Here is an 11950-nt window from a genome sequence, read left to right on the forward strand (position 1 = left end):
AGTCCCAGCTGCGCTCCAGCCGTAGGAATTATGATACCTATGGACAGATATTAAGGGCCATGACCGAAAGGGGCCATGACCTGGACACACTGCAATGCAGGGTTAAAGTGATGGAGCTGTAGGATGCCTACCACAAGGCGCAGGAGGCAAACTGCCTATCCAGTGCTGCACCCGTGAGCTGCCGGTTCTACAAAGAGCTGGACGTGATACTTGGGGGCAACCCCACCTCCATTCTGAAGAGCACCATGGACACTTCAGAGGCCGTGCCAGCCCAGAGTGCAACGAGCCAGGATGAGGAGGAAAGTGGGAGCGAGGGTGCTGAGGAGGAGGGGTGCCCGGAGCCAGAGTATGACTCGCCATCCCTAGATGCATGCAGCCAGGAGCTGTTTTCAAGCCTGGAGCAAGCTTGCCAATCACAGCATCCGGTGCTTGGGGAAGAACAAACAGCAGAGGAGGTGCCCGGTAAGTGGCTTTGATTTTGTGAAGGGAGTTGTTGGATGTGGGTTTTTGGGTTGTTGAAAGAAGAGGGGGAGAGAAAACAATCCCTAAGCACAACTTGTTCCGGTTGACTCCTGTCGGTTAACCACGACCAACTTGATATCCAGTTTTGCGGTCACAAGAGAAAACCAACGAGTAAACAGAAATTACACTTTGCATGCTGGTATGTACACACACTTCTTGACAGCGATGATCGCTATGAATGCAAGTCAGCAATGATTGGTAGAGAACTTGCACATTATAACATGGATGTCACAGCCTTAAGCGAAACACACATCTCTGGTATCAGCCAGTTTACAGAGGTTGGAGGAGGTTATTCATATTATTGCGTGGGTCATCCTGAGGGGCGTCCAAGACAAGCAGGAGTTGGCTTTGCCATCAAGATGTTACTAGTTCCCCAGTTTGAATCCCAGCCACACACGCCATCAGTCCTCACCTCATGACTGCAAAGCTTAGACCGACTGGAGCATGGACAGTGCCTGGTACTTGTTAGCACATACGCACCCACATTGCCTGCTGCAGACAATGAAAAGGAGACTTTCTACGAGAGCCTGAATTCAGTGATCTCGTCATTACCTTTTAATTCCAAGCTATATATACTCGATAGATTTTAATGCTAGAGTTGGTCAAGACTCCACCACATGGCACAAGGTGCTTGGACATCATGGCATTGGAAGGGAGAACTGAAATGGCACCTGTGACGATGTATCCCATAATGCTTTATGGAAATATGACATAACTGGAGTATGTTTTATGCTACATGTGCCATATAACTTATCTCTGTGAAGGCTATGGTCTACTGAATCTATTTATCCTAGTTGTACACATATATCATTTTTGTACTTGAAGTTATGAATATTCACTATATGCTTGCTTGATTTCTAAGTAAGCTTTGTAAGGCCTTTGGTCAGTTCCTGGAGAAAGGAATTCACAAAATTAAGTGCAGGACAAACACCAACTAAATCATCCCAGCCAGGGCTTTGTCAAGCCGGGCCTTACAAACGTCTAAGGATGGAGATTTCACCACCTCCCGAGGTAACCCATTCCAGTGCTTCACCACCCTCCTAGTGAAATATTGTTTTCTAATATCCAACCTAGACCTCCCCCACCGCAACTTGAGACCATTTCTCCTTGATCTGTCATCTGCCACCACTGAGAACAGCCTAGTTCCCCATCCTCTTTGGAACCCCCCTTCAGGTAGTTGAAGGCTGCTATCAAATCCCCTCTCACTCTTCTCTTCTGCACACTAAATAAACCCAATTCCCTTAGCCTCTCCTCATAAGTCATGTAACCAAGCACCCTAATAATTTTCATTGATTTCCGCTGGACTCTTTCCAATTTGCCAACATCTTTTCTGTAGTGGGGGGCCCAAAACTGGACGCAGTACTCTAGGTGTGGCCTCACCAGTGCTGAATAGAAGGGCATAATCACTTCCCTCAATCTGCTGGCAATGCTCCCTACTAATACAGCCGAGTATGCCATTGGCCTTCTTGGTAACAAGAGCACACTGCTGACTCATATCCAGCTTCTCAGCCACTGTAATCCCCAGGTCCTTTTCTGCAGAATTATCTCTCAGTCTGTTTGGAAAGAGCCCAGCACTCCATTGATCACTGCTGCGGATACTGTGCTTAAGGCTGTTGACAAGTTCTGTTACCTTGGAACTGTACTCTCCTCCAGTATAAACACTGTTGATGTTGTAATTGCTCGACTAGCCAAAGCCAGCACTGCTTTTGGAAAATTGACCAAATGCCTATGGAAACTTTATACGAAGGTAGCAGTTTGTCAGGCAGTTGGACATTCACCAGTTGTCCTGACTGTCCTGTTGTGTGTATTGGAGTCATGGACCATATATCGCCACCGCGTTTCAAAACTTGATCAGTTCCATATGTGCTGCCTCAGGCAGATTGTCCATGTGAATTGATGGGACAGAATTCCAAACACGGAGGCCCTTAAGCTGTGTGGTATCATGGGCACGGAAGCAATGCTTATGAACAAACAGTTTCGCTGGATTGGTCGTGTTATAAAGATGGATGACACATGGATCCTGAAGATGGTCTTCTACTGCCAGCTTGTTTGTGGAAAATGCTCCATTGGCTGTCAGTATAAGCACCGTAAAGATGCGTTAAAGGCCAACATGAAGTCATGCAGCATATCTCCCAATGATCTGGAAATGATATCTCGGGACAGATGGTTCTGATGGCAAACTATTACACAGGCTCTCAAACGCTTCGAGAGTGAATGTATCCAGACATGACAAGAAAAGTGTAGGGTTCAAAAAGAGTGCACGGCACCCGTAGGTGGCGGATTTTTATGTGACATCTGTGATTGGATTTCCCGATCGAGGATTGGCCTAGTCGCTCACCAACGGTGTCATAGAAGGTAGCACCAGCCCCGGCGACCAGCCCTATCCCTCGGCCGCCCCCCCCCGCAAGGGGCAGGGCTGTCCCTGGGGGGGGAGGGTGGGGCTCCAGAAAACTCCCTCCACCCCACTTTTTAGCCTTTCCCCCTGCTCCACCCCCAGCTCGCCCCCATTCCACCTCTTCCCCAAGCAACCCCGCACTTACTGGCAGCGTCAGGAAGTGGAGCAACCTTCAGCCCGCTCTACTGCGCCAGCTCCCAGCCGCGGTGCTCCGCTTCCCGCCACTGCCGGTGAGTGGGGTGGGGTGATCCCTTCCCCCAAGCCCCCTCCCCTGAGCAACATGGCTGGGGCCGGTGCAAGTGAAATGGAGCGGGCTGCTCCTGACCCCCGGGCCACTCTGGGGCCCCCAAGATACCCTCCCCTCCACAGCTCCTGCCTCCCAGTCCCTTGGCAGAGAGGCCTGGGGCCCCCCCACAATCCCCCACAGGGGGGCTACATAGGACACCCAAATGGCTAGGGACGGCCCTGCGTGGCTGTGCCTGGCCTGGGGCTCCTCCAGGCAGGTGTGGCAGGCTCAGGGATTCAGCCAGCCCAGGGCTCCTCCCAGCCGGGTGGAGGGATTGTGGCTCTGGCCATGGGGGGGGAAGGGGTTTTGGGATTCCATTCGTGGTGGGGGGAGGTAGATGGGACAGAGACAGTGGCTAGCCTCCCCAAAGGGGGGTTCCACCCACCACCCATGGTGTTATCCCTTTTGCATTGAGGGGTTAGTCGGTATTCAAGGTCTTGTGGGTATTTTCTGTTAGAAGGCTAAATTGATGATGGCGTCAGGGATTTCTTTGACACTATCCTGTTTGTTTTCAATGAACATGGAAAGTCCTGTTTCCCTGGACACAGCAGGAATCAAACAGCCAGAGGCAAAGGTTTGTATACATTTTGGAGGTGCCCAGAACGGGTCCAAGTCCCGCACCCAGACACACACACACCTGCCTTGTGAGGGTGGGGGGTGAAAACTCTGGCTCTGGGGTAGGGCTGGGGATGAGGGTTTGGGGGTGTGGAGGGGCTCAGGGCTGGGACTGAGGGTTGGAGTGCAGGGGTGCAGGCTCCGCTAGGGGTGCAGGCTCTGGGGTAGGGCTGGACAGGGGATACATCGGTCGGTTGGGGTGTGCACACGTGTATGGAGATCCTTCCCTGTACAGTAATTAAGAACCTGTGAATCTCCGCAGGTGGGAAATGAAATGACTTGGCCCCAGGGAAGCAAGTGGCAAATGCCACTGTAGCACCCAGATCAGTTTCAACTGTCGGGAAAACACATTGCAAAGCTCTTTTGGTGCCCCTTGTATCTCTATTCCCGCTATTCCCACACAGGTTTTGTCTTTGCTGGCAAGCAGATCCCCGGGGGCGATCGCTGTGTGTATGTGAGAGGGCTGATGAGGACAATGTGGTCCCCTTGGCTGAGGGAATGCACCCCAGAACAAGCAGTGGACAGGGGAGATCCGAGGAGCTGTTGGGGAAGCGCTGTGTGTTAATACCAATGGGTGCAGATCTAAGTTTAGAACAACCTGAGGTTTTAAAAATAGACTGACGGATGCTGTCAACTGCTCCAGCGATTTATGAACTAGGCATTAAATTTGTCAGCTCCAGTCTTGTCGCAGTGACAGGAGCTCAAACTTTGTACAGTTTGACTTGTGCAGCAGGCAGGCTGCCCCAGGGCTCGGGCTAGAGAGGAGGATTCCTGCCCCCCTCCCCGCACTCACCCAAGCCCAAAGTCCACTCTGAGTCACCTGCTGGGGGGGGGGGGGGGGGAGCTGCCATGCTCCTCCCCTCTGCAGAAACAGCAGTCAGCCTCAGAAGAGTAACCCTAATAAATGAGCGTACCCCAAAGTAACGGGCGAATCTGGTAACATTTGAGCAGTAGCTTCTATGGTTTCAGCTCGCCATTTCATAACAGAGCTTGATGGTTTGTTTCTGACATGTATCCTGAACAAAGGGCAGTTTGAATGAGGGTTTATCCGACCTGTAACAAAACCCTCCCCTCTCGGAAAAAAAAATAATTTAACAAACCATTGATACAGTCTTAGGTATTTACATATTGACATAGCTCCTTTCTGTCAGGATGGTTTTCACACCAACTCCAATTTGATCTTACAAAATATTGCATAGAAGTTGGGAGTGTTCCTGCTGTGAGCAGACAGCGTCACCTCCCCATACTACAGTAAAAACTATCTTCCAAGGTGGCTGTGTTTGCCAAATGATTTTCCAGTCATACCCTACGCTGATATCTAGGTCCTCTATTTGGGAAGCTTTTTGTTGTTCTGGAGTCCACTCCTGCAAACCATGCCCCCTGCCATTCACTGATCCAACAGATGAGCCAAGAAGATTTGCATTTCTGCAAGTTATGGGGAGAGAGAGGAGACAGCCATTTCTTCCTAACCACACCCATCCCCCTGGGGCACCAATTCTTTGCTCTCTGCTTGGGGCAGTGTTTGCTGTTCCCATCTGAACAAAGCCATCTAGCCATGCGCCCAGGCCTGCACGTGATTGTGCTGGGATGAGCATATGAAGGAGTGAAGGGGCATGGATATAGGAAAGCTAATGGTAGGTGGTTGATTACAGCAGGGAAACCAGACTTGGGCAAATATCTGATTTTTGATTGAGAGAAATGCAGTTTATTTGGACTGATTAGTGAAGGGGTGTTTGGTATTCAAAAGGTACAAAGGCAAGCATGGGGTATGCGTACTATAGAGGGGACATTTGGGTTTTAAATGCTCAATACAAGCCCCTGGGCATTCTGAAGGAAAGGTTTGGGTACTGTGTGGTTACTTTGTAAAAATGAACCCTGCATAGCCCTGATGACTCAGAGCCCACAAAAAGCCCCTGAGCTCCTCAGGAAGCATAACCTTGGGCTGGATAATTGCGTTTGTGGGCCTCCACCCTTGGGGCTAATACACCCAGGGGAATGCCAGAATTTGGCCTCTTTACAAGCATGTCCAAAATCCAGTGTTTGTTTATGGAAGCACTATTCTGATGAACAGCTCTTAATTCCTGGAAACCCTGCCCCAGCTGCCAAGTAAAATGAAACTTAAAACGTACTTTCATTGTTCTCTCTTTTTATGCATAGATTAGATCTACTTCTCCACTTCTCACCAACCGGAGCTGCATCAAGAAGAAAACAGCTGGCTGAATCAATCACAGTTGTCTGTAGCCATGTTGCAATTAGTTTTCTTTTTAAAATGACCTTTTATTTCCTAGGCCACGTTAGGAAGATCATGGCAAAGCTCCTTGGAAACCAATAGGATTTTTGCCTGAATACGGATTGTAGGATTTGTCCCTGAGTGAGAAAGACTTGGCAGGGCCATCAGTTATGTTAGAAAACTGATTGTCTTACTTTTATTTGTAGAGGCTCAGGGCACCTGTTTCTAGAGATTGATGGGCAGCTGGGACAGCAGAGGATGGAAAGACACCTGAGTCTCAGGCTATTGCACTGAGAATATTATAGCAACAGGTGCTTAGAAGATTGTCAGTTTGGCCCCAGCTTCCAGTATCTAATCTGAGTCTGGAACGTTAGACTCTCCCTCTCTGCCTCGGGTAAGTAAAGACTTAACCCAGAATAAGGTGCAAAACAAACCACGATTTACTGAGGGAAGTGTACAGAAAGTAGGGAAACCCAGTGGAAGAGATAAATAACAAACGCCTCAGAGGTTTCACCATACAGGCATGAAGCCTGGATCCCAACTACCCTTGGTGACACTCTGGGTTTTATACTTGCAGGTCCTGATGGCAGAGGCAAGCAGAAGATGGACGGCAGCTGATGACAACTGGAACCAGTTCCCAGGCAATCCATGGGCTCCACTTCTACTGTCCCAATGTAGCTTGAGCAGGAGGAACACAGAACCAGAGCAGATGATGTGGCTCAGGATCACTCTTCGATCTTCTCCAGAAAAGTGATGCTGGTGTTGATGGTCCTCGACGCCCACACAAAGTGACTGTTCTCTGGCTGCCTCTGTGACGGACAGCGATAGTTGCTGTGCCCAGCGCCCTTAAGTAGTCTCAGTGGCGTAAAAGTTCTGAGGCTCTGGATCTTTCCGGAACCTTCTTCCCTTTTCCCGCCTTTCAGGGAACAGAGCGCCAAAGTCCATAGTGGTGGACTACCAAGATTGGGTCCAAGCCATAAATGTGTTCCACAGTACACATGAATAATCCTGACATTAATTAGAATAACAGTGACTTTAACAAAGCATTAACATATTATAACAGATGCATGAAAAATACCCTTACAAGGCCTTGTCCACACTACACAGTTGTGTCAGCAAAAGCTGCCTTTTGCTGACAAAACAGGGGAGGTGTGCACACTACAAAGCTGCTTTTGTCGGCAAAACTCGGCTGTTTTGCTGACAGAATAAAACCACCTCGACGAGAGGCATAGACCTTTTTGCGGCAAAGCGTCAGTGCAGATGCTGCCATTCGTTATATCACCAGAACTGACCTCCCTCTGTATCCCACAATGCCCACCGTGACCGCTCCAGCCCCAGAGCACCCACAGAGTTGGTGCCTATGCCCCCCATCACATACTTCCCCAACACACACACTCCCCCACCCCACAAACTCCGTATCACACACACTCCCACCTTCCCCCCCACATACACTTCAGTTGAAAAGCAGCTGCCAATCTAGCAGATGCCCATGGAATGATGAGATTGAGAAACATCCATCATGTAATGCTGTACCTGCCCCACGAGGCACTGCAAGCCCTTCCCAAAGCACTCTGTGGCCAGTTGCATTGTGGGATAGCTACCCATGGTGCACTGTTCTGTATCAATGCATGAAAGAGCTGCTAGTGGGGATGCGCTCTGCTGACACAAGGAGCATAGTGTGGACATGCAACGGTGGTTTAATTAAAGCGGCATAACTTCTGTCAACAAAATTCTGTAGTGCAGACATAGCCTCAGACTGTTCCTGCCTTTCCCCAGGGAGAAAAATCCATTGGCTTGAACGTTGTTCCTATGCTGCAATTTTCCTTTTTGTAGCTTTCCCACAGACCCTGTTGTATATACATATGTCCCTACATAGACACATCTCCTTACCCCTTTCCTTTTTATTTATTTTTCAATTCCACATTTAGTCAGACTGCTAGGGCCAGATTTTCATACAATTCAAGCACATGTTGTTACCATAATTACACACTCAGGTGTGTTAAAAGCAAGTGCAAATTGCCAATTGTGTTGTTCCTTTACGTGTGTTATTGCAGTAGTTAATTGGGTGATTACATATGCACTTTGCACAGATAACTGCACCCTACGTCTAATTGCAAATGGAGCTCTAGGGCTACAGATACCTTCTGAAATATAAGACCCAACACCAGATTTCTTAACGTGGTCTGCATATGTAGTTCCCACGTGGATTCTTATTGCTTTAGTTAACTTCCACTGTCCCAACATGAGAACTGGAAATGCCATCAGAAATTATCTTCTGCACCTTTCAGTTTCCAGGCTGCTTACTGAACATTATATCAGATAAGCCACAGTAGATACCTCCTGTCACTCAGGCCCTCTCTATGGTGTAGCTTCTTGCCTTAAACTATTTCCAGCCTTGATACCATGGGTCGCAGCCAGTGAGAGGCGCATCTCTGAGAGCTCTAGAGGGGACAAAGCTCCAGGGACTCCAGGCGTTGTTACCACCACATCGTCTGAATCTGCTCACAGCAGGATCAAGCTCGGCCACCTCTTCCACCACAGCTGCTGTTGTGGCAGCCACACCAGGTCAATTCTCAGTCCAGGCACAAGGGCCCATTTTGAGTGTGGGCCTGGTGCCACGGTGCCAATTGAAACCCGATGTTGGTGGCAGTTCAATCATGGGAGGTTTCCCACCAATTGCCAGGGTAGATGCTGCAGACCTGAGCTCTCAGCTCACCCCCGTGAATACTGACTTACAGGTTTAGCTCTTTACTTACTCAGCCACTTTCACTGTGTGGGAAAAAATCTAGCCAGACGAGCCCCCATAAAAAGGCAAAGTGTACTCCAGCTCAGGGGAGTGGTTTCTAACTGCTACCCCCAACGCGTTGGTATGTATTGCAATAAACAGGCCTCAGACTTGAGTCTCTGATCAAAATGATGCGTGGGTAACTTTTTCCACAACAATTTGGGGACTCGTCCGGGATCACTCGACATCCCACTGGACCGGAGGACTGCGGACCGCTTCCACACCGACCCCAGGCACCAGGTAAGAGACTGTTGTCTCTATTTGGGCTCCGGTGGGGAGCTGCCTGTAGGCTCTGGGTTTAGGTGAGGACGCGCTGTGATCCGAACCTTTGTTGTTAGATTCATTTGCCTGATGCCTGTTCTTTTATACTGGTTAACTGTCTGTCTCGTATTTTGTTTCCCCTGGTTGAGTTTTCGCTTGTTTGTCTGCTAGGAGCTATTCGACTTCCGGGCACTGGTCCCCCCGGAGGACGAAGGTCAGTCACTACTGACCCCGGGGACAGAAGCCTGGAGTGACCGGCGGGTTGGCGATAAGTCCCACTGGCAATAGGCCAGCAAGTGGAGAGTGCCATAATGTTGTCCCGAACTAGGTGTGTCGTGTGATTGTGGGTCGTGAGGTGACCCGGCCCTTGTTTTCCACTTGGTACCTTAGGCCCCCTCCTCGCTCAGAGAGCAAGGAGGGCCCGGGAAACCGCCCACAAACTCCTAGGCAGTAGGGTAACCTATCCCGTTCTCTTGAAGGCGGGCCGGTGCTCTCTGCTGAGGAAGGGGTGTGCGGGGACCGTGCCTTTCCTAGCCCTTCTGGTCTGACTGACCTACGACTGAGTTCCTCCCCTGATTTTCCGCTTGGAGCGGTGGGCTCCCTCCCCTGACTCGGAGAGAAGAGGAGTCCCTGGAAATTGCCCGCCGTACCGGAGGCAATAGGGTTTCCTATCCCGTTCTCTTGAAGGTGGGCCGGTGCCCTTTGCCGAAAGGGGTGTGTGTGAGGACCGCCCTTATAAAACCCTCCCCATTGGTGTGAATGTTGGGGAATTGGCCTCGCCTAAATGAGGGGGCCTGGGCTTATAGCGCTGATTACGTGTTATGTGCAACCTGTCTAATGTGAAAGTCCTTACACGTACCCCTAAGACAGTCTCCCCGTATTGAAAAAAAATGCTCCCCGTGTGCCATTTCACAGGCATTGGCGCTTCGGGTCAGGAGACCTTGGAGTCTGTGCATGCACCTTGGTCTCCCAGGGAATTGTACAATCTGCTGTACCCCCAATGGTGTGTACCTGGATGTGCCTGATCCTGCTTACAATAAAGTCCTGGCAGTTTTGCAAAAGGACACTCTAGAGGGGGAGACCGACCCCAGCCCTTCCTCGTTGCAACAGGAACTGCTGGCTAAGGCCCCCCCCTTTTGTGGGCTGATCATGCCAACCCGGTTGGGCACATTGGGTCTGTCCAGCCGGCTGGAATTCACCCAGACCCAGCAAAACCCTTTCCCAAAGTACCATAGTACCCTCTCTCAAAATAAACCAAGAAAAAAAATGAATCCCCTCCTTAATTTAGCTAAAAGTATAAATAAATAAAAGGGGTGTTAGCCAAAAAAGCCCACCCTCCTTGCTGAATTGGTAGTAAAACAATGCCTGTGCCCATGGGAAAAAAAGTGAACCAGCAAGAAAAAAGGATCGGGCCCAGACAAGCAGGCAGCCACAGTTGAAGGAAGTTAAAAGAAAGAAAGTAAAAAAGTTAACTCTGTAGTTACTGGAAAAAAATTAAGCAGTGACACTACGTACAGATGTTAAAAGAAGGTGTTATAAAAAGAAAATTCTTGGTTTCTTTGCAGCCATTCCTTTGGGAACGTCTGTAAGTAATCCAGGCAAAAGGTTATTTAAGTAAAATCATTTAACTATAAACAAGTTATTCAAATTTGCAAAAAAAAAACCACTCCTGGTGTGTACAATCTTTGTTTTATAAGTTTAAAATAAATTGGTGTTGCTTTGGGGTTGTAAAACCAAAAAATACTTTTGCCAAACAAGGTAAACTAGTGTTGTTTAATTTTGGTATTTAGCATTTAATCCTTAAAGTAACTTAATGCTTTACAAAATTTAAATTGTTTTAAATAAAACCAAAGCTGTGGCTGCAGCCGGGCAGCCAAAGCCAGGAAAGCGGTAAGGGTTCTTGGACGAGTTGCTGCAACAGTTTGGGCAAAGGTGTTTCTTGGTTTGCCGGAGCTGTTGTGGTGCTTGGTTTAGGAATTTTGTGCCACAATTTGGCACACCTAAACAAACTGTAACAAGTTGTGTGCAGCTTTATCAATATGGCCAAATGCCTTTTAAGACCACTCTAAATCAAAAGGCCAAACTCAGCCTTCATAAATTTCTAACAGGATCGCCCGATGTAACTACCCTGCTGGCCCTGGCTCAAATGAACATCCATTTAATAAATAACACAGTGCTTAATTATTGCCAGGCACTAACGAAATGTGTTAGGTCTTTTTATATACAGCAGCCCTGCCACTCGCTGAAACCAGGAGACTGGGTCTACATCGAGGTCCATCAGCAGAGAACTGCCCTGGCCCCATGCTGAAAGACCCTTATCAAGTCCTGTTAATTATCAACACCGCTGCAAAGTGCTAAGAATTGACTACCTGCCCATGCTTCTTACTGTAATGGCCCTCCGACTGATGATCGGTCTATCTTCCCTTCTGGCGTTGTTGCTCCTTCTGGACAGCAGGAGTGAAGGACAAGGTAAAGAGCTGGTAACCTCTCCTTTGTCCGCTGACAAACCCACTCAGCCTTTGGATTTTGCTAGAAAACAATCTCTCCACCTGAGGACATAATAAAGCCTCCAACCAAGCAAGGTGATTGTGCTAGTAACCCCTCCCTTGCTGCCTCATTGCCGGGCAACTAAGTGAACGGAAGACTACGAAATCTCGAAGAATAGCTTGTGGAAGCTAGCCAAAACTACCTGAAAATGAAACTTAATATTCCTCAGCCTCTCCTCCTTAACAAACTTGGGGTGGGGAGGGGAAAACTAATATTTTTCTAAATCTTAGCCAATCACTAGCCTCCGATTTAGCCTGTATCATATTGCAGTATACCCCTACTTATACCATTAATATTAATGCCTCTTTG

Source organism: Chrysemys picta, chromosome 4 (genome assembly GCF_011386835.1).
Source record: "Chrysemys picta bellii isolate R12L10 chromosome 4, ASM1138683v2, whole genome shotgun sequence".
NCBI classification, from domain to species: domain Eukaryota; kingdom Metazoa; phylum Chordata; order Testudines; family Emydidae; genus Chrysemys; species Chrysemys picta.